The 24,397-nt window shown below is 41.9% G+C and overlaps 2 protein-coding genes across 5 annotated transcripts in view; both read right to left on the bottom strand.

Annotated features, from left to right (window-relative positions):
• Positions 1-24,397, bottom strand: part of RNF152 (ring finger protein 152) — an 86,302-nt gene that overhangs the window by 59,514 nt on the left and 2,391 nt on the right. Inside the window, exons 1-2 of one of the 4 annotated variants that reach the window (XM_077974582.1) lie at positions 3,940-7,355; positions 561-757 (exon numbers count right to left, since the gene is read on the bottom strand). The gene's annotated coding sequence lies outside the window, so the exon portion shown is untranslated. 4 annotated transcript variants of the gene reach the window in all.
• Positions 10,235-24,397, bottom strand: part of LOC144336456 (uncharacterized) — a 34,890-nt gene continuing 20,727 nt past the window's right edge. The window contains exon 8 of the mRNA XM_077975096.1: positions 10,235-10,506. The gene's annotated coding sequence lies outside the window, so the exon portion shown is untranslated. The remainder of the gene's footprint in view (positions 10,507-24,397) is intronic.

The following is a 24,397-nucleotide window of genomic DNA, read 5'->3' as shown; positions in this document are numbered from 1 at the left end:
CGCCCTCTCAAAAAAAAAAAAAAAAAAAAAGATGACAAACTGAATTGTTAGCTCGGTCTGGTTTTTATAGCTGTTTCCTGGGAGGAGGGGGAGCAGGGTTAAAGAGATATTTGAAAGGAGTTTGGTTGTTCTGCTTTTTATTTTTTTAATTTTAAGGAGGGAGAGCACCCACTATTGATGAAACTGTATGGCAACCCCCAACCCAGGGTGAACCATATGTAAACCAGGCTGAACTCTCCACATCGCTGGCCTCACCATCCTGGGATACATTTCTGACTATAAACTCAGCATCAGATAAACCTAGATATTACCAGCAATGCAGCAGGAAAAATAAAAATAACAACTGGATTCACAGTAATCATTTAAAATGTAAAATACTGCTCCTAAATCCTATAAAATGGCCACGAACGTCCAGAGCACACTAATTCTATAAGGAACCCCCACTGTAGTATAAAAATACACAAAACACACATAAAAATACAACTTTACTATTATGTAAATTTAACCTTAAATGAATATGCTAGCTAACACAAATAATACATTAAATCAATTTTGCTCACCTTCTTAGAACTTAACGAGCCTCCTGGGGCAATTCAGATACCCCAGCTCCTCACTTACAAAGCTGTCCGAGGAGATTCACAGTAATGTGGGCAGTTGCGCTTTTCCTGGCTCCTCTCCCCATTTTCCTCGCAGCCAGCACAGGCATTCAGAACATGCTGCCCACTGTAGAGGTTGGCCTTCAGGGGTTGCTGTAAACCTACAGCATATATCTGTGTTATGTTTCAGGGATGTTTAAAAGCATGTTAAAAACTTGTCCCAATATTTCTCTTTTCCTCCCAGCTTATTCCATGTCTCAAGAGCTGCTACACTGCACAGTATCAATTCAGAGACCACAGGACAGAGGTAAACCCAGCCCAGCCACCCCTCAGCTGATCCTGCAGGGCACTGGGAAGCCACTGAGGTCATTAGAATAAGTACAGGCTTTAGGCCGGGTGCAGTGGCTCATGCCCCTAATCCCAGCACTTTGGGAGGCCGAGGTGGGTAGATTACCCAAAAGTTCGAGACCAGCCTGGCCAACGTGGTGAAACCCCATCTCTACTAAAAATAAAAAAATTAGCCGGGCATTGTGGCGGGCGCCTGTAATCCCAGCTACTCAGGAGGCTGAGGCAGGAGAATCGCATGAACCCGGGAGGCGGAGGTTGCAGTGAGTCGAGATCGCGTCATTGCACTTCAGCCTGGGCAACAAAAGCAAGACTCCGTCTCAAAAAAAAAAAAGTACAGGTTTTAGAAGGAACTTCAAAGTAAATGAATGTCCAGGAAATGAATGAAAAGCATAAATCAGTAGTGTGCCTTGTAGTTACGTGGCGGAAAGACAGAGCAGTGGAGCGTGTAGTCAAGTCAGCAGCAGGCATTACAAAGCAACAGTGCGAAAAGACCAGCGGCATCCACACATCTTCATAGATGACTTAAAATCGAATGGACAATAAATTGCCCATACTTGAGGTGCTTAGGGTTCCCAGTTTCACGGTTAGAGTAACTAAAAAGCATTCACCATTTGTAAGAACACACACTTTTCATAAGCATTTGAGGTTATCAGAAAAGATTCTGAGAACATTCTAACATCTCAGAGGTAATCTCATTTGTTATATAAAATTTCCTAAGTTCACCATGTCTCTTTAAGTAGGATGAGCTAAAGGAAAGCCCAGTCTTAATCATTTCACTGACCACAAAACCCTAATTAGTAAAATCCAAAGAAATAGGGAATGTCTATCCTCAAATTTCAACTGCTAACTCCACAAAATCACCGGTGGGGTCAAAAGTTGTCAGAGACCTTCTTCCAGTCATATTTCCAAGCAACTCAAGTGTTCAAAAAAACTGGTCTCCAAGATTCATCTTTTAGGATACATAAAAACCACCCCTACTTCCAAATAAATGTGGGCCCTGGAGGTATTGTCTCCTGCACCTGAAAAGAGATTCTGTTACTGAAAAAGAACTAAATGTGGAATGCCCTGTCACCTCACCACAGACGGCACTAAAGGCGAACACCCAGAGACCCACTTGACAAAGGAACACAAACTTTTGTGTTATTTCCATTTGTTTGGGTTTACTTTACACTCACACCTTCAATAAAGGATGCAGCAAAGTTTGGCATCAAGAACTTAGCTGATCCTGCAGGGTGCCGGGAAGACACCAAAGATCATTAGAATAAGTACAGGTTTTAGAAGGAACTTCAAAATAAATGAATGTCCAGTAAATGAATGAAAAGGAAAACTCATATAATTGAGTGGACACACACACATTCACACACACACACGCACACATATCCACACACCTGGAAGCTTATCATCTTCATAAACTCAGACAAGCCACTTACCCACCAACTTCCTCAGCTTTCATGCATCCATGAACTTGGCATAACAATGATGTAAAGGAAAATCAGAAAGTTTAGAAGCAAATGGACCTTGAACAGGAAACCATGAGAGAAACAGTGTCACTAGGATTTGCTAGAAGCATTTGTATTTCTTGACAGAGGCTTTTACCTTGGGCTTGTTGACTCTGATTTCTATCCACGAAGAAAAAGACAGACAAGTCACCATATAACTTGTTATACCATGAAAAAGTATTTCCATTTCTTCTACACCTCACACTCTCTTGGAAAGAAATAATTTGAAAACTTGGAAATATTACGTTCCTGCACCCACATCAGGTATCACGAATACCCTGCTTTTAGGATTACAAAGAAGCTGTGTTGGGGTGGGGGTGTGGAAAACACAGCAGGGAGCTTTTGGTGGTCAAATCCCATTGCAGCTGTGACGTGGCCTCCGCACTCCAAAGAGAAACAGGCTCTCCTGATCCCAGCCTATGAGGGTGGGATTGATTACTGTAAATACGCACAGGCTTGGAAATCTTCATGTCTGATGCATTTCCTGTCCTCATCTCCCACATGGTATTTTCTTACTTCTGGGCTCTCCCCTGCTCTGGTTTTCTTCCACCCCAGGAAGAAAGGGGAGACCACGCCTGTCACATTACCCACTGGCTTGCTGTCCCTCGAGAGAAGACTTCAAATCCCTGCCGACTCTGTGGTTCCAAAGCCTGCTATGCCGTTTGCCTCTTGGCCAAGCATGAACTCTGAAAGCTACCCCCTGTAGGTTTTCCATCAGGGCATTCTTACTCTCCTTTTTTAGGATGCAGGGAGAAGGGGAGTTCTTTCAAGGTTAACCAAGAAAGAAAAACGATCAAGGTCCTATTTTCCTACTATGGTTTATGGACCTCCCTTCTTTGGGCCCAACAAGAAAGGAAGCTAAACCCACACAAGGAGCCAGGTCCAGTTCAGGCAAAAGAGTCCAGGGGAAACTGAGCATCCCTGTTTCTCTCTGTCCCCCTAACTCCTTCTCGACCTCCGACGCCCACCTGACTCCTAACCCATCGCACACATCACACCCATGATTCCAGCCCCAAATCAGTTCAGCCCAGCTGTCTAGATAATGGGCCACCTTAGTCTTTTCCACATTCCCTCCATCAGACATCCCCAACCCCATCCTGATAATGGCATCCCAAGGCCCTGCACCTGCTTCCCAGAGAGGCCATTAGAATTTACTAGAAGCATTTGTATTTTCTGTTAGAGGCTATTACCTTAGGCTTCGATTGAAATCATTGGCTACTACAACCTCTCGGAAGTGTGTGCGTGTTACCTCCACAAGGACACTGTCAGTTTAGGATAGGACTCACAGACAGTGAACCGCCCCCCATCCCACCATCCAAAAAAAAAAAAAAAAAAAAAACAGAAGGGAATTGATTCACACTGAATTGTCCACCTATCAGCTTCTGGACTCAGATACATCATTTCATTCCTCTGGGCCTGCCTCTGGATTCCCACCTTAGACTACTGTTCTGAGAATTAGGTAACACATATACAATACTGAAAACAGCACCAGATACCTTGCAAGTGCTCCACCACATCAATAACCAGGATTCATCATCTCCATGACCTCTTGAGATAGGTACTGCTGGTCTCACCTTAAACCAGAACACAGAGGCTCAGCAAGGCTGAGTAATTTACTTAGGATCACAGGGCTGAAAATAAACAGAAGGGTTATTGCCCTCAGCTGACCAAATGAACAAAATTCATGCTGTTTTCACCACATCATTGAGAAATGAATCTCTAATGGTAAAACCAGGCTACTCTGCAGGTTGTGGGATTCTATGGCAGGGGTTCATGGTATCCCGATGCCAAACCTTCAGAAGGTAAGACTGGGCTTCGGAGCATGAACAGCCTGGCTTGTTCTGGCGGGGACAATTCATGGTCCACCTCGGAGCTGCAGAGCCCTTGGTCTATCGAATTACCTCTTTTAGTCTCAGGTTTTCCAAGTATAAAATAAGAGCAATTTACTTGGGAGGTAGTAAGCCTCTGACAGCTACATATCTTCATGGCAACAACTAAAACCTCTTGTGAGGGAGCCTCCAAGAAAGGATCCTATATTAAAGGCAGCATATGGGTCAGTTCTCACATTGCTATAAAGAAATACTTCAGACTGGGTAATTTATAAAGAAAAGAGGCTTAATTGGCTCACGGTTCCGCAGGCTGTCCAGGAAGCATGATGCTGGCATCTGCTCGGCTCTGGGTAGGCCTCAGGAAACTTACAAACACGGTGGAAGGCAAAGTGGGAATAGGCATCTTACATGGCAGGACCAAGGACGGGGGAGGTGCTATAACTTTTAAACAACCAGGTCTTGTGAGAACTCTATCAGGAGAACAGCACCAAAAGGATAATGCTAAACCATCATGAAGGTTCCACCCCCATGATCCAATCACCTTTCACCAGGCCCCATCTCCAACACTTCATAGAGCAACAAGCTAGAGACTAACAAACTTCATAGAGCAACAAGCTAGAGACTAACAATGCTTGTTTAAAAATCTTACTATCAGAGCCAAAACTATTACTAACAACCTTGAAAATGTCTGGTTAAAAATTCCAAATTAATTCCTCGAAGTCCAATTTTTAATCGCCAAAGTATTCCTGAAACTACCCCCTGCTCCCAATCCCCCATTTTCATGATACATTATAAACCCAAAGTTAGGTCTCTTTCCCTTCTGGCTTGCCCTACATTTGAAAAGCATTTGCTATTCTACTGTAGTGGACTTCCCTCAAAATAACCTCATTATTCTCTTCTTCCACAACTATGTCATTGATATAATTACTACTATCATGATTTTCACAGCTATTTGTTGTGCTATAATTTCCTGATGAATTTCTGGTATAGAAACAAAATAGCCACAATAAGATATCACAACTCTATTATTACTATAGCACACCATGACTGAAATTAAAACTCTTAAAATTTGTAATATTTCATTTTTAATACCATGCTCATTTTTGTAGTGAGCAAATAATTACTCTAAAGATGTTTATTATTAGTTTATTTTGTTTCTGATAATAGCTTCCTTTTGTTGGTACTTTTCAATAACTTACAGCAAAGTTTTGAAAGATTAACGTATTTTAATGGACTACAACATATCAATGCTTCTACTTACCAGATTTGGGGTTCTGTTCTGGTTCTGCCACTTGCTAACACAATCTTGAGCAAGCTACTAAAGTTCACTGTGCTTTCTGTCTGCCCATCAAAAAATACAGGGCAAAGACAGAACCTACTCCTAAATTATTATGAGAATGAAATTGGGTAACTTCTGCAGAGTTTCACAAAATGCTTAAAAGTTAGTTATTGCCAAGTATATTAGTAATTTTTTAACTTACACAAGTACAAATATCAGAAATATTTAATATTTAAAATTGTACTTAAAATTTTGCAGTCTCCTTTCTTTTTCTTGCTTGTTTTTTGAGATGGAGTTTCGCTCTTGTTGCCCAGGCTGGGGTGCAATGGCGTCTCGACTCACCGCAACCTCCGCCTCCTGGGTTCAAGCGATTCTCCTGCCTCAGCCTCCCAAGTAGCTGGGATTACAGGCATGTCACCACGCCTGGCTAATTTTTGTATTTCTAGTAGAGACAGCGTTTCACCACATTGGTCAGGCTGGTCTTGAACTTCTGACCTCAGGTGATCCACCCACTCGGCCGCCCAAAGTGCTGGGATTACAGGTGTGAGCCACCACGCCCAGCCTCAGTCTCCATTCTTAAACATGGGCAGGCCTCACATCTTACAGCAGTGGGGTTACCACCACCATTTGTTTCTTCTTCTGCTGACACAGTAAACTCAAATTATTGAAAAGTCCGTTATGAACATCAGTTTACCTGACATATTTTCTGAGGAAATAAAACTTCCTTCCCCACAACCCAAGGAAAGTGGACTTGTTTTCCCAGAAAATGGAACGGTCCAAGCCCAGGGTAACAGATCTTAGCTAATCGGTACTAATTACTGGGAGTTTGTTGAGGCTAATGGAGATGAAATTTTATTAGTAAACAAATCTCATAAAAGGAACAGTAAACCCCTTGCATCCTCTAAAGTATTTTCCTAATCTATCTTAATAAGCATAGTTTCATTCTGCTTATTCATGATCATTCTTCATACCATAATAAGTGTACTTTGTCTAATTAATTTAATTTTAGAAATATAAAAACTAAGTTTATACTTTACTACTGTTTTACTTGTTTGGGCTTGAGTATACTTCAGTTTCTGAAAAGGAATCTTAGGTAAAACCAAAGGCAAAATGACACAATAATTTCCCCTAATATTACTTCCTCGCTGCCACAGTTTAACAGCGCATGAACAGACCAAAGAGAAGAATCCATCAAGGTAGTCAGTGTCTTTCGAAGAGCAGACAAATATAAACCTAGACATTGGTGATAGCCAACATACTGTATTTCTGATTACAGACACAGGATTCAGCTACCAAAGTGTAGTTAGCGTGCACAGAGTGGAAAGAACATTTCTTGATGAAAGAGCCCTCAACCAACCAACCAGGACCACCCAAGAAATCATATTCAAAAAAGCGTGGGACTATTTTAAAAAGCATTAGATCACCACAATCCCTAAGAAGACAGAACTAGTGAGAGACACAACAGTTCTTATGGTTACTTCAAGGCCTTTTTAGGGTTTGCTGAAGCTGGTGGTATATAGGCTGAGTGGCAAGAGATGGTGAGGTATATCGGGGTTTATCGATTATAGAACAGGCTCTTCTACAAGGATATAAAGCACCGCCAAGTAGGTGTAAGCTGTTGCTTGTAGTTCTCTGGTGAATAGTTTTGTTAATTTAACTACTTGGGTTTAGGGCTAAGCATAGTGGGGTATCTAATCCCAGTCTGGTTCTTAGCTCTTGTGTTTTCAGGATATTAAAGTCACTTCCACAGTGTCTTTTATTTCAGCTGGGCTTTTTTACAACTTAGATGAAGTTTAGCTTTATTGGGTACAGACCTTAAACACTCTTTATGCTGACCTGGTGAAAAAAATAAGTAAGATTCTTGAGATGCAAAGATGAATAAGATAAGTCCAGCCCTCAAAGACCCACCTGCATCACCGGCCAGCACCTGGCCATCCCCAGTGATATGCCATGGTCTGCAAGATGTTGGAGGCAGCAAAGGCCATTTCCAGTCGGAATCAGGGATTCAGAGATGGGATCTGAACAGGGTATTGAAGGAAGAGTTAGGGTTTGAATAGAAGGATAGAGGAAGAAAGGCAAGGCAGGCATTCTAAATGAGGCAACAACTTGGGGAACAACTGGAGGCTAATGAGTTAACCAATTTGTATGAGAAGAGATCTGCCAACCAGATTCCCAATATTCCAGACAGGGTCCTATATGGAACAGTCCTTAAGCACAGTCTGTAAAATATTTTCAGTATTTTAAATCCAGTTGAAATCATAACCAATTTGGGAATAATAAACATAAGTTAAGCTACATCTTAACTTTAAATAAGACATATAATTTAATTGTCAGTGCATGCAAGTGTCCTCTCTTCCAGAAAACACATTTTTTTTCTTCGTTCCTTCAATCCTTCAGACCTATGCCTTTACATGGTCAGCTGTTTAGAGGGCTTCTCTCCCTGATGGCAAGGTGTTTAAGCCTCACATTCATAATGACCATTTGGGCATGGATTACCCACAAAGGTACAGCTCTGACCTGTCCACTCAATGCTGTTTCTAAAGCAAACTCTTAATTTTTCCCAAATCTGTTTTTTTCCCTGCAATTTTATATTTGTTACCATTATTCACCCAATACCTCAGATTTGAAAACCTGTGTATGTCTCACCACTCATTCAGTTAATCTCCAAACAACTATTAGTTCTGTCTCTGAAACGTCTCTTGCATTCACTCACACTCCCATTCTTGCCACCCTCTCCAGGGGTTCAGGTCTTCACTACATCTCTGGACCTCCCCCACCCACCTCCATGGTCTCCCCACCTTTGTCCCTTCCTGCTCCAATCCATATTGATGACTGCCTGATTAAGCTTCTAAAAACACAGCTTTATGACCACATCCTCCTCCAGTCCCCAAACCATCAATGGCTTCCTGGCAAATAAATCCCTAAGTCCCCCTCCCACCAACCTTTCCAATCCTTTTTCATACTATTCCTACTCTCATACTCCCATACTACCAGTCCCAGTCATAAAGCATTACTCACTGTCTGGAAGACAGGAGTCACCTATCCCCATGCTGTCACCAATGCCATTCCTCACTGCCATGTGTCCAGACAATTACTATCTACCCTTCACGGGCATTGTCAAATACTACATCTTTTGTGAAGGCATTCTGAATCCTCCGAATTCCACTACCGTTTCATTCCCATACCACCTGACATTTGCATACCTTTGTACACATGTTCTTACTCCTGCAGGGTAACCTCCTAAAGGAGCATCTTGGTATAAAAATAACCAAATCAACATGCTAATGAACTACTTTCTGACATGGAAGCATTATGCCAAGAGTTAGGAAAGATACAAGAGCATCAGCTGACAATGAAGTTGAGAAAGTACACTCAGCCCACACAAAAATTAAGCAATAATATGAACAACTCTTTGTAAGCATCATATACAGATGTTAGCTGAAGTCATGCAAATTCAAGAGATCTCAGAGAAAGCACATCTCCTTAACAGAAAAGACAAGGCTGAGGCAGCACACTGCAGTGGCTTACAGCATCAATGCTGGAGACATCCTGCATGGGTTCTAATCCCAGCTCTGGCTTTTACTGGCTTTGTGACCTCAGGCAAGTCATTTAAGCTCTCTGTGCTTCAATTTCCTCACCCATATAATAGAGATATTAATAGTACTGTCTACTCTCCCCCTTAGGATTGCTGTGAGGAGTATGCACGTACTATAGCAAACCCCTTAGAGCCTGGCACATGACTCATGGCATAAGTGTCAGTCTTATGCTAATTATTGTGCAAATGCTTTATATGGCGGAACAAAACACTAGACTCAGATATTTGGAAGTTAAGATGCCTAGCAGGATATTTACTAGAAAAAGGGACTTGACCATTGTATCCTCAAGCCAGATCTGCTATATTTCCTGGAGACAGGGATTTTGACTGACAGGTAGGGTGAAACTCAGTTGGGGCTGCTCTTTGTACAAAGGATTGAATCCTGTGCAAATAGAGCAGGCACACAGACCACTGAACCAAACACAGAGCTTCCAGCCACCAAAAGACTCATCCACAAATAGCCATTGTCTCCCACAAACAACTCGGCTGTTGTCATCCAGATGGGCACCAAATGAAACCATTTGACTTACGTATTTTGGTCAGGGGTTCTGCGTAGACACAATGACAAATACAATTGATTGCGGCAGAATAAATTTAGAATGGTGCACTGAATTTAGTCTGATGAGCAAGTTCTCGGGTTCAGCATTTTACAGGACACTAATCCATGGCATTCAGCTGGACTAAGCATATAAGAGTCCATTCCAAAGACTGTCATATCATACAGTGATGTATTTATTAATGGTGTGGGAAACAGCTGTGACTGCAGGGTAACCACATCTGTCACTGTTTCCAAAAAAAATGTTAAAATGCATTATACATAAATTGCCGCAAATATCTCAACTTGAACTTGTGTTGCAGATACATATACATACACAGTGAAATGAAAACTGCCAGTACACTTGAGGTTTTATTACTTTCTACTAAAAGTATTTACAGCTCAAAGCTGCTTGTTAATCACACGTCAACATTATTAGAGTGGTAGGAATAACAAATTTTATCATCATCTCATTTTCTGATAAAATATAGAAATTATAATCATTATAGCAATAAGGCTGATGCTGCACAAGAAAAAAACAAAATCTGTCCCATTTTTTAGTTTGGAATCTTTATTTTTATTCACTGGCATGGCTGCTTTAGCAAGGTCCCTTCATCCCAAATGTCAGGGAAGGTCAGACAGTAGACTGCCGAAATGAACACCCCCAAATCTGAGAGGCCAAATGCAGTAATGGTTTAGTCTCTTCTTCACTGTGTATTCCAATGACACTTGGCAACGGAGGATCTGCTCCACAAGGTCTCTTAGGAACCCAGGTTCCTTCTGTCATATCCTAGGACTTCAGACTTCTCCCCTGGACCCTGGAAACTGACCAGCAGATTAGAAAGAAATGAGGGTAGAAAAGGTATCCCACTCTGAACTGTCTCTCATTTCCATACACATCCCATTGGTGAGAACCAGTCACATGGCCCCACCTAGGTATAGAAAGTGGTATAGTACAGTGATTGTCAACTAGGGGCAATTTTGCCCCCTAGGGGACATCTGGCAATGTCTGGAGACATCTTTGATTGAACTGGGACAACTGACACCTAGTGAGTAGAATCCAGGGATGCTACTCAACATCCCACACTGCACAGGACGGTCTTCCCACAATAAAGAATTATCCAGCCCCAGAGGTCAAAATGCTGAGATTCTGGTGAGCATCTAGCCAGCCTCTGCCACAGTCACAGGTCCATCCTCAGGTCTAACATCATCGTCCACTAACACACACCCTAAGCAATCCCAACAAACTCACGTGTAAATCATCTGTCTGTTCCTTTGCTTGTTCGAGCCTCCATTCATTCATCCAAACTCCTGAACAAGACAAGATTTCTGTCTTAGTCTGTTTGTGCTGCTACAACAAAATACTTGTGATTGGATGATTTGTAAATAATAATTATTTATTTCTCACAGTTCTGGAAGCTGAGAAATCCAAGATCATGGCACCCGTGGATTCAGCGTCTAGTGAGAGGCCTCTGTTTCTAAGACGACACTTTATTGTTGTGTCCTCATGTGGCAGAAGAAATGGAAGGGCATGGCATTCTCTGAAGCCTCTTTGGGCATTAATCCCATTCAAAAGGGCAGAGCCTTCATGGCCTAATCAACTCCTAAAGGCCCAGCTCTTAATACCATCATCTTGGGGTTTAAGTTCCAACATGAATTTTGGAGGGACACGTACATTCAAATGATAGCAGTTCCTACAGCTAAAGAACTTACAATAGAGCTGCAGAGGCAACCATATGCAGAATTATCACGCACAGGGTAAGTGGGATTAGAAAGAACAAATGGAAAGAAAAGTAAGTCCGCCTGAGGGAGCTGGAGGAGGATCAATAGGACAAGTGAAATGGGAATGAAGTATCGAAGAAAGTACAGTCTGCCCTCCATATCTGGTTCGCACATCTGTGGATTCAACCAACCATGGATCAAAAATATTCAGGAAAAATAATACCAAATGGTTACCTCCGTACTGAATGTGCACAGACTTCTTCATTTTGTCATTACTTGCTCAACAATATGGTAAAACAACTTACATTTATATTTACATCATGTTTACATTATATTTGCATAGCATTTACATTGTATTAGGCTTTAGAGGAAATCTAGTGATGATTTAAAGTGTACAGGAGGAAGTGCATAGGTTATATGCAAAAACTATGACATTTTATATCAGGTACTTGAGCATGCATGAATCTTGGTTTGTAAGGGGGTTCCTGGATTCAGTGCCCCATAGATATCGAGGGACAACTGTATATGTGGTACTTACAGCTTTCCATCACTATGCTGTGTTTTGCAGGAGGGCAGAGAGGAAGATAGGGAGAAAGGGTGTTCCAGGGAAAGGGAACTACACAAAGGAATGGGAATAAAAAAGGGTATGATTTATTCCACTTTCTGGTATGGGGTCAGGGGGAAACAGTAACCAGGGAGGGAGGATTGTAAAAACAGTTTTTTGAGGCCAGGCACGGTAGCTCACGCCTGTAATCCCAGCACTTTAGGAGGCTGAAGCGGGAGAATCACCTGAGGTCAGGAGTTCGAGACCAGCCTGACCAACACGGAGAAACCCGTCTCTACTAAAAAAACACAAAATTAGCCAGGTGTGGTGGCTCACGCCTGTAATCTCAGCTACAGGAGGCTGAGGCTGGAGAATCGCTTGAACCCAGGAGGCAGAGGTTGCAGTAAGCCGAGATCATGCCATTGCACTCCAGCCTGGGCAACAAGAGTGAAACTCTGTCTCAGGAAAAAAAAAAAAATTGTTGTTCACACTTTTTAGTAGTGTATTCCCAAAAGTCCTAAGCTCCTAGCATCTGACAGAATCTCTCACATAACTATATACACTGGTGTTCAGTTAAGTGGCCCTTCTAGAAACAATTCACACCACCTGACTTCACAGAAACCTGAATTAGCACAGGACAAAGCTCAGGTAATAGTCAGAAATCTCGCTGCAAATTTCCCTACAAAACTTGACATCCATGTTTTCAAACAACCCGTTCTCTAAGTTAACATCAAACACATTCAACAGATGGGTGGCCAAAATTGTCCATCTTTGTTCCCAAAGACAGATCGGCGAAGAAGTCGGATCTCTTCCTAAATTACGTTACACTGAACCAGTTTTCAAAATGCTTTCGAACCCTAATCCCAGTTGTGAGTGTGGCTCACAGGCAGTGAAGAGGAAGGACTCAAGCCAGACTGCCCAAGGTCACACATCCCAGTTCCAGCTCCAGTACAAACTCACCACGTAACCTTGGACAAGTCACCTGACTTTTCCAGGTTCCACTGCCTCCCAGGTAATGTGATTAAAGCACTTTAAACTGAAAGCAGGCAAGCGTCTAATAAACACTATCTACTGCTATATTTGTACTACAGTTATCTCCCCCACTCTCCCAAATTGTCTTTTGGTTGTCATGAAATACATTGTGGAATCCAAAATAGTTAGGGAAGGAAAAGTATCTGATAAATTTCCATGTCATTTTGTAAAACATCGGGAAAAATGTTTTTAATTATGAAGCCAACACCATTATGTAAACAACAGTTGTTCTTCATTTTGACTAAAACTGAATTTTAAAAATACTGTACACCTACACAGTTCTTTACCCTTATTCTTCTCTTTACTCGCTCCTCCTCCCTCAAACTGTTGTCTTTCTCTCTCTAGTTTTCTTTTTTCTTTTCTTTTTTTTGAGACAGTTTTGCTCTCGTTGCCCAGGCTGGAGTGCATCAAGCGGTTCTCCTGTCTCAGCCTCCCAAGTAGCTGGGATTACAACAGGTACACGCCACCATGCCCAACTAATTTTTGTATTTTTCGTAGAGATGGGGTTTCATCAGATTGGTCAGGCTGGTCTCAAACATCTGACCTCAGGTGATCCACACACCTCGGCCTCCCAAAGTGCTGAGATTAGGCGTGATCCACCACGCCCAGCCTTCTCCCTCTCATTTTATTTTCACTGTAATCAGCTTGGGGAAAACAAAGTGTACTTAGCTATTAAGTACTACAGATTATATCGAACGACACCAGTCACCTGGTACTATAAAGCCTCATAAAAGGAAGAAATTTGTTTCTTTACAAGTCAGAATCTCGAGGGAGAAATAAAAATGAGGGAAACAGACTCCAGAACCCAGAGGACAAAGAGCCTGTTCAGAACTGCTTCCCCTGATGGGGAGAGGAGAATTGCAGATTGCAGGCAAACAACCTATTTCTAGGGTTTTTGTCTCAGTAAAATCACATTCACCTTTCCTAAAAGCGGTAACAGAAGCTAATACTGTTGTCCTTTGCAACAGTCAAAGACATGAAATCAAATGAATGCCGAGGCAACTATAAGAAGGCTGAATCAGGTTGAGAATCCAAAATTGATTGTCACTGTCCTCCTAATTTATGAGGAATTCTAAATTGTCTAGATGGCATCCATTTTTCAATCTTCATTGCAAACTAGATTTGACCCCAAGAGAATGTTATTTTAAGGAGCACAAAGAGAGGGTTTAGCATCTCCACGCACAAGTTCTACAAATAAGATGAAATAAATTTGGGGTGAAATCTGACATATTCTTATTTCCTTCCCGGTGAAGACATTTTCCTTGTTAATTAACAGACTTCTTATAGGGCAGTGTGGACTGCCTTGAGATGCAATTCTTAAATAATTTATTATTTTGTTATAAGACATAGGGTGTATGAACAATTAATTTTTGATAGATCTGACGTCCCTGTTGGAAAAAAGAAAAGTAAACTACAGTTGGGCATTCAAATTCATATATCCGAAATCCGAAATGTTCCCAAATCAGAAATTTTTGAGTGCAAACATGACATTCAAAGGAAATTCTCATTGGAGCACTTTGGATTTTGGATTTTCAGACATGGAATGCTCAACCAGTAAATATAATGTTTGAATGTTAAGTGTAATGCAAATATTACAAAATCAAAAAAAATCCAAAATCCAAAACATAGATTAGCCTGTACTTAATCTGCAGAGAAATGAACTCTTTGTACTAATATTTAGCACTCTGTGTGCAAAAATAAAGGCAATTTATTAAATGCATTCTGTTTGCCTATAAGATTCCCCTTCCAAAAACAAGTCATTTGCCTTTTTATTCGGTGAAGTAACAGACTATGAAGAAATCTGGCGTGCCAGGAACACAGTGAATACAGTATCTTGGTGTGCATCATGATTACATGGGAAAGAGACACGCAAGTGTCTGGCAATTGCCTTCAGGTGCTCTGTGCATGAGGTTTACAGAACTGGCAACCAACAAACTAATCACTGTTGCTGGCAATTTGCTAAGGTTCCAAGGAGAAAGAGAGCACAAAGGGTTATCATCTGCGGTATCAGCGAAATACTAGAAGAATCGGTGGCTTGGCTAAGGGCCTTAACAGTCTCCATCAATCCCACATGTTAGTAATGGAGACTCAGAGAGAGAGAGAGAGAGGAAATGCTGGCAAATTGGAGTCCAGCTCCTGAGATCTCTAAGATCTCTGCCATAGGGTGGAACCAGGCCTGGTTCCCTTCCCAACCACCACTTAGTATTACAGACTCATCACAAAAACCCTCTGGAATCGTTGGAAAGAAAACACAGGGTGCTGAGTACACAATGCCCCACTCCACCCAGACCACACTGCCATCATGTTTACAACACAGGAACGTTCCAGAGGCACCCTAGCTTCAAACAAAAGACAAAGCAACTCGTCTGCTAGCATCATGCGGTTCCACCAGAAAGAAAAAAATACAGTCATGAAGAGCATCAGCTCATACATGAACACACTCAGATATCAGCACAGGAAGCCCAGAGCATATCTAGACGCATGCATTTTCAAATGAGTGATGGAAGGGCCCAGAAGAGTGAGGCACAGAGTGGTTCAAAGCCCACAGCGTTCAGCCACTCAACCTGTCCTGGAATGCAGGTCTCAGAGGCCCCTTGCACTTCTCTATGCAGCTTTCAAAAATATTTCTGAAGAAAAAATTGATGCCACCATTTCAATAAGTCTTTACTGAGTGTCTAGTGTGTACCGGGCCCCAAGCAGCTACCCCTTTTTAAGAGGAATTTCTAAAAGGTCTCATTCACTTTATATTGTATAGCCTAGTTTCCTTGCCTTTATTAAACAGTTCTCTTCTTTTTAATAATCATAATAAATATCCCATTCCAAAAAGCAGATTCCTAATAAAGGGGTTGCCAAAGCCACGATGTTTTTTTCCCATCTTTTTCTGCCCCATTTGCTCCTCTCTTGTAGGATGGCTGTATCTCTACTAACCATGTTAGATCTCTACAAAGCCTGCTTCAGGATGCCAAACGACAATCACAGAACAAGACTGGAGGGTGACCAGCTCATCCCAATTTTTCTGGGACTGTTTTAAAATGGAAAGTTCCATGACCCAGGTATGCTCTTAGTCATGGGCAAATCTGGGAGTCACTCTGTTTCCAAGAAAGCAGACCCTGGGAAAGAAGATGTCCTTCATTTCACTTGGGAAGAGTGAAGCCACAGGAGAAAGGCGACTCGTCTCCCTTAAGGAAGGCCCAGGTTGCCTATGGGCTAGCTCAGAACCCCTTCTCAGACTCCTCTCCTCCAGTTGCTTCCAGCTTTTTCCCGCTTCCTCCTGAGAAGGCCTATCATTTTAAACTCAGACCCACTTAAAGCTTTAGAAAGACTTTCCAACCGAAAGACTCTGATAATAATGACATGCAAAAGAAACTCCCATGTAAACGCTGGAGGCTGTAGTTATTTGGATGTCCTTACCTCCTTGGCTAGCTTAAGAGCTTCTTCAGGTGAGACCATGCCTATTCATCCCGATATTGCCAGAACGGAGCCCAATGATTGGTGGATGGTAGATGCTGGGTGTAATGACGTTAGCAACAGCTGCCATTTATTTAGTCTTACGTTGTGGAGGACAACACATTAAGCATTTATATGTAAGTCTCTCCTTTTCTCACACGAACTTAATGAGGTTGCTTCTCCCCCATTTTGCAGCTGAAGAACAAAGCTCAGTCAGACCTTGTGCACTCAAGTCACACGGCAGACGTGAAATTTAAACCCAAACCCATCTTACTTTTTAAAATTCCAGTTCATAATTACTTACCTGAATTAGAGCCATGTAAGGCAGGCACATATGCTAAGGTATCAAGAATTGAGAGAATATCAGATACATTTCTTTTATTCTCTACCCTTTTAGCTTTGCCATTACAAAAAAAAAAACAACAGAAAAACCAACTTAATTATGAGTTAAATACATACAGGACGCTAGAAGGCAGGGATTTTTGTTAGAATTATGCATGGAAAAACATAGGCATTCAACATTATTTTTTTTTCTTTTTTTTGAGACAGAGTCTCATTCTGTCGCCTCGGCTAGAGTGCATTGGTACGATCTCAGCTCACTGCAACCTCCACCTCCCAGGTTCAAGCAATTCTCCCTGCCTCAGCCTCCAGAGTAGTTAGGATTACAGGTGCCCGCCACCATGCCTGGCTAATTTGTATTTTTTAATAGAGACAGGTTTTCACCATATTGGCCAGGTTAGTCTTGAACTCCTGACTTCAGGTGATCCGCCCGCCTTGGCCTCCCAAAGTGTGGAGATTACAGGTGTGAGCCACCACGCCCAGCCATTCAAATACATTTAATGAATGCAATTGTTTGCCCAATAAGTGGTTTAAATCCCTGATGCTCGGGGTTTCAAATGACACTTTACACACCACCACAGGTGAATAGATGGATCTGTACCTTCAGTTTCTGAAGTACCAGTGCGAAGGAGTGGGAGCGGATGGAGAAGTATTTATCCCAGTTAAGGACGCCTCTTTAACTGCATGGCTGAATTAACTATTACTCACTTAAAACAGCAGTAATCCTATGTCTCATGCAACAAAGCAGTAAATTCTCCAAAGTACACAAATTTGTCCACGTGCTCACCAACCACTTCTAATCTCATATTATTAATCTTTGAGGAAGCAATTTGCAAACCTACCCCAGAGCAACACAAGTACAAAAGAATATCACAACAAATACTTGGTTCCTGAGACATTTATCTCAACCCCATTCACTACCCTTCAAACTGAGAGTGTTTTTTGTTTGTTTGTTCGTTTTGTTTTGTTTTGTTTTTTGGAGATGAAGTCTCGCTCTGTCCCCCACGCTGGAGTGCAGTGGCATGATCTCAACTCACTGCAACTTCTGCCTCCCAGGTTTAAGCAATTCTCCTGGCTCAGCCTCCCAAGTAGCTGGGATTACAGGTGCACACCACCATGCCTGGATAATTTTTGTATTTTTAGTAGAGATGGGGTTTCACCATGTTGGCCAGGCTGGTCTCAAACTCCTGACCTCAAGTGATCCACCTGCCTCGGCCTCCCAAAGTGCTGGGATTATAGGCATGAGCCACCACGCCCAGCTGAGAGTATTATTTTTAATATTAATGTATTTTTGGTCATTTTCTTCAAGCAGCTGAACTTATTTCCCTCTTTCATAATAACACTCTCATAATGATCAAGCATTTCGAGTATCAAAGAAGAGTTTCTATCATGTCAATGAGTATTCCACAATCAAAAGAAGAGAGGAAAAACAGATGTATATCACAAAGGCATTGAAGCCTTAATTATAAAGGGAGATGGGGTGATCAGCCGTGGGCAATTACACCCAGTCATTGCAAATCCAGACATCAATGCCTGCCCTTTTAGATTGTGGGGTGGCCTGGTGGGCTGTAAAGTCCTGAAGCTGCTGTTATATGTCACCAATGAGAGGTGTTTTTTGTGTGTGTGTGTGTGGGCAAAGTAGGAGGCAAATGGAAGTTGAAAAACAGACTTGGAATAACAACTAATTTTGTTAGAATGATGACCCTCATTCACCTCCCAAACATTGGTATACTCACTGCAGCCTGGTCATTCTAATTTGATTCAACATTTAATCATTATGAATGTAAGTAGGGGAAGCTCTTAAAAATAAGTTTCTCTCTTAACTTCCTTTGAGACTTCAAGCTAAAGGGTCTAAAATTCCTTTAAATCACTGTAAGTCAAAATCATTTTCTGTGTTGTCAAAGAGTCACCAATGATTTGTTTATTGAGCCCTTCCTGTGTACAAACATTGTTAGATACACAATAGTGTAACGCCTCATCCAGTCATCTTTAAGGAGCTTGCAAGAGAACTGAGATCTCCTTGAGTGCCTATACCACCAATCTGTTTTTCACCTTCAATACAGTGTTAATAAACTACAAAAGATATTTGATGCTTTAATACAAAATAGGCTTTTTGTTACATGATTTTGCCCCCATTGTAGGCTAATTGCAGGTCACAATTGCTACATCAGCCAGCCACAGGTCTTCTTGGAAGGAACTGTGCCCCAACCCTCTCCTGCAGCTAAGCAGGTCCAGGGTGAGCGATAACTGGAAGGGTCCCATTCACCGGAACTCTTAGGAAATGTGGCTTGATGACAAGACATCCGGGGACATCTTTTCAATTTACCTCCCTTTATGCAAACTAGCTTGAGTGAATTTCTATTCTTTGCAATTAAACAGAAAGAAAAAGACACTTCAATCTTAGGTGATAATAGAAGACAATCTATGACAAGTGCCCTTTGTAAAATGAATGAATGAATGTTGAATGAAATGAGACATGGAGGCAATTTTGCCAGGGAACTTTGGATTATAAAGAATTACTAAAGGCTAATGTGATCAAGTTAAATTTTTCAGAAGAGTTCAGAGCTGAACTGAGGCCTTAACGATAGGATAGAGGCAGAGGAAGGAAGAGGACATTTTAGGCCACAGAATGTGCTAGAAGAAGAAAGAGGCGATGAAAAACATTTTGGGCAACAGTGGATTAACCATCCCAGCTAATGATCAGTTTTAAAGTCAGGCAGAGCAAAAGTCAAGGTTGGAAAGGAAGTTTGGGGTCAACCTGCGGAAACTTGAAAAGCAAGACTGAACAGTATGAGCTTCCTCCCACAAGAGCAACGAAAAGTTATTAAGTGAGGGGATGAAGGATTAATGGCCTAGTGGTCTAAGAGTGGCAGCATTTTCCAAACTGGAGTGAGGGTGGGAAAGTCAGAAAGTGAGCAAGACCACTGTTATAGCCCAGAGAGAAACAAGGTTCTTGACTAAGATGCGGCAGTGGGAACTGTCACTAAGGGGGAACAGTAAATCTGCTGAGGAGCAGAACAGCAATATTAAGAAGAATGCTCCTGGCTAGGCGCAGTGTCTCACGCCTGTAATCCCAACATTTTGGGAGGCCAAGGCAGGTGGATCACAAGGTCAGGAGTTCAAGACCAGCCTGGCCAACATGGTGAAACCCTGTCTCTACTAAAGATAGAAACCAATTATCCCAGTAATCCCAGCTACTTGGGAGGCTGAGGCAGGAGAACTGTTTGAACCCAGAGGCAGAGGTTACAGTGAACTGAGATCATGCCCCACTGCACTCTAGCCTGGGTGACAGAGCAAAACTCCATCTCAAAAAAAAAAAAAAAAAAAGAAGAAGAAGAAGAGTATTCCCTATTTCCATAGTACCTGTCAAAGTTTTCACCAAAATCTCATCAATTCTTGTCAAACCTCAGTGAGGAGTGCACTAAGTGTGATTATCTGGATGTCTACATCAGAACTGAGCCGGGAAGGTTACACTTCCTTGGTAGGTGGGAATGCGACAGTGGCAGGAGAGAGGAGGTTGTAGAAAGAGAAAATGCAAGCACAGAACACAGCATTTGGAGATTCTACTTCCTCATAACTTTGCTCCCACCAGCAGCACATCTTCATCTGCTCAACCCCTCCTTTGCATGGAAGGCAGGTACCCAGGAAGTCTATGTGATGTTTGAGTAAGTTTCATCATGCAGGATGTTTGCAACGAGTTTTATTTATGCAGGCATTAATACATCAAGGGGTAAGTAAGGCATCCTCTCCACTCCCAGGAGATCACAAGCAGCCCCCTCACAACTCCACGAAGAACATAGTCCAGGCCTCAGCAGCCAAACATGATCTAGGCCAAGAAATCATGGATGTCAAGAACCACCCAAAGGAGATGCAGGTCACAGATACACTATTTGAGGCCTCCCTCTTTAAATCCTACAATGACAGTGAGTCAATTAGAAATAGAAAATCCTTAAGCATTTAACAAACACAGATGGTTCTCTACTTACAACTGTTTCACCTATGACTTTTGATTTTTTGACTTTACAATGGTGTGAAAACAATACACTTTCAGTAGAAACCATACTTTGAGTGCCTATACAACCAATCTGTTTTTCACTTTCAATAAACTACATGAGATATTTGATGCTTTAACACAAAATAGGCTTTTTGTTACATGATTTTGCCCCCATTGTAGGCTAATGTGCATGTTCTGGGCACAGTTAAGGTAGGCTAGGCTGAGCTGTGATGTCAGTAGGTTAGGTGTATTAAATGCATTTTCCATTTACAATATTTTTAACTTATTTTAACTTATGAGGATGTAGCCCCACTGTAAATTAAGAAGCATCTCTACCAACTTTATCCCAGTTGTGATTTCAATCATGGAGTCAGACTGCAGGATCACACAGTGTAACTCTCGAAGCCATGGGGAAAGGAGCAGGAAAACCAACGCCTTCTTCCTTTCCGGTTTCCATGACGTCACAATCGGCAGTGCCAGAAACCACTTTCACGCCACAAGTGTCCTCTACCTGACCAGCTGACTTGGGTATGAAATTAAAGTGGTAGGGATGCAGAGGCCAGAGAAAATATAGAAATGCCTTTTGGGGCTTCCCAAATATAGTTCAAGACTATCCCTCAGGGCTTCATTTTCCTTCTCCCTCAGTCTGTGCCTGGCCCTCAGCCCAACCCCAGGCACCCTGAATGGGTTTTTGGATGGTCTATATCTGGTTTTTCCTGCTGGTCTCCCAGCTGCTCATCTCCCAATTCAGAAACCCTCTGGGTGCTACATCTTATCACTTGAATGAAGCCGGGTGGTCTCAACCTCCCTAGGTTGATACTGATATCCCCTCAGTCCCTCAGTCACTGTGACTTGGAGACTAACATAGTTTACCATACCACTTCCTTATTTGGAGAGCTATCTTTATAAAAATGACTTTGCCAAGGTGAGTACTGAACCAAAAGCAATATCATTTTGTTAAATTCTATGCTTATGCTTAAGGTATTTATCAAATCTTAAAAATGCTCATCTGTGCATGCAGTTATCACAATGTGAACAAAGATGTATAAGTGAAAAGCTCTTCCCCAAGCAAAATCTCTGCAAGCCACCAACTGCTGAATCCAGAGCACCTTGCAATGCCTATTCCATAGCATCCAACTCTTTTTAGGGAGAGTGAGGTAAGGAAGGCTTTAAAACTCACCACCCTCCTAGTCAATACAGTTGCTGATGGAAGCACAAATGTCCCCTAACTCTCTGGGTGTTCTGCTAGTCCTGTAACCAGAAAAAGCCTCTTGTCCAAATTTCTTTTTGTAAACATCAAAGTAACAAAAGGGTGACCCAAGCTTACCCTAAACACATTCCTGCCCCCTTTAGATCTTATCTGTTGCCCTGTGGTCTCTGCTGCAGGAGGCTACCTCCTGGGTGGTCCTAGGCCCATTGCCACTCTCTTTCTACCCTGGGCTGTTCCAAACAAACTCAGGAAGCCTTAAACAAGAGGCAGATGGTGAGGCAGAGAAAGTGTGTAAGTAACGCCTCTCTATTACATAATGCTAAGCTCACAACCTCCTTGTGAATCAGCCTTGAAAATACCTAATGGCCTTTCACTTCAGAGTAAACATGCACTTGAAATAGGCAAAGAGAGGATTATAATTATTTTATTTGATGACCGGTATACAACCATGTTAGTAAATAATATATCAACATATTAGTAGTACATTACAGGTTGGGGTCGGACCATATATTAGTAAATTACAGGTTGGAATAGTAAATATACAGGTTGTAAATTACAGGTTGTTGATTCAGTCAATACTCTTGTGACATCCAATACCTACCAAGCACTGAGCTAGGTCCCGTAGGACACACTTTCTAACCTCACCTAGACCAGATTACTGTGGAAGTCACTAGTGCTACTCACCCATATCCACTTCTCCCTTTTTCAGCACAAGAAATATTGAATTGGGATTAAATAGGGTCATATGCCGAGTTCTGGCCAAAGTGATGGAACTCACCTCTGGGTGAGATCACATAATTGCTAGAGCAAGACCCTGCAGCATTTTCTTCCCAATGCTGCAATGATCTTGCAAGCTCACATCAAGACCAAGACTCCATCAGTTTGACTCCTTGAGTGACTACGATGAGCAGGGTCCACCTGCCAACCACACTGGATGCAGCACGGGAAGGAAAGAAACTATTTAACCATGGAGACTTGGAGGTATTTGTTACTGCAGCATAACCTCACCTATCTTGCTGGTACGTCACTGTTTAAAAAAGAGAAAAATCTGCAAAAGCATCCCATCAATCTGTTTTCTAAATCAGATAATACGGAAAAACAGCATTTGTTTCAAAATTCAGCTTCATCAGGAACGGAACACTATCTTGAAAAGCAGAGGTTGCTGACAGTATACGTGGGTTCAAACAACTCTAAGGAAATCAGAAATGAAACCAGAATGACCCTCAACAATGTAAGGATTGAACTGTATGGAATTCAGCTAAAAAGACTACAATGAAAAGGCCACCTTCTGACAACAGGAACAGCCATTTATGAAGCAGTGAGCTCCTCAGTGAAAAAGGCATTAAAGTCAAGGGTGGATGACCATATTTTATCTCCCCAGAAGTCCAATCCTACCATTCTTGAGGTTCCATCGAAGTTAATTAGAATCAGGTCTTCCTATAGGGAGTTGAATTTTGTGTCTCCCCCTACACCCAATCCCAACCCCTTGAGTCCATTACCTATCACAGAGTCCATTATCTATCAGGTGCCAATAAACATCTGCTAAATGAATAAATGAGCATTGTAGAAAGGAAGCAGGCATTGGAGGCAAAGATCAGTCTAATAGTGTCTAGGGATCCTCCAGCCTAAAGCTAAACACATCTGAGGGTGGGGAGCCTCCTTCTTATAAAAAAAAATAATAATAAGCATCAATGGACACTTTATTATGATTTATCACTGTACACAATTTAAAACCACAATGAAACCTAACACTGCACTGTGGCTATCTTTGTTCTTGGACGTGCATTTACATGCGCAGGCTACTGTTTTGCCATATGGAATTTTGTGTGTGAAGTGTCTATTCTATTAAAAAAGAAAGCCACACCCTTGTTTCTATTGCATTATTACATTCCTTATTATGCCATCACATGTGTTTTCTTCTTGCAGCAACACAGTACACACCCTGTACTATTGCTGACATAAAAATTACTTGTCAAAAATACCTCTAGCTTAGCACCATATTACTCATCTGATCTTTGCAAAGCACTGGCCTTTGTTTCACCTGGGACTAGATAACCCAACTACTTTTACTAGTGACTCCTGAATGCTTGTAGTAGAAGGATAAATGCTAGTGTCACCTATGGTTTTAAAGTCACCTTCCAAAACAAAACTACATTAGAGGTGAATAATAAATCTTTCAAGTTTTTAACTTCATTTTTCAAGGGATCTGGAGGAAAATGGTGAAGAGAGAATCTGTCACAGATACCAAGGTGCTACTGCAGTGTAAAAGAGAGTATAGCGGGAGCCTTTGGCCCTCAGCAATCTGTCTTCCTACAAGAAAAATCGAAAGCCCATTTCCATAACCATCCTTATTCCCTGCTACTAGTGTAGGATGCGCAGGACTCTGCCCTCTAGGAGAAAATGCTAATGCCGGAGTATCCTGCTAAGT

Source organism: Macaca mulatta, chromosome 18 (assembly GCF_049350105.2).
Source record: "Macaca mulatta isolate MMU2019108-1 chromosome 18, T2T-MMU8v2.0, whole genome shotgun sequence".
In the NCBI taxonomy this organism is placed as follows: Eukaryota; Metazoa; Chordata; class Mammalia; order Primates; family Cercopithecidae; genus Macaca; species Macaca mulatta.
This window is presented reverse-complemented; position numbering and strand designations above follow the sequence as displayed.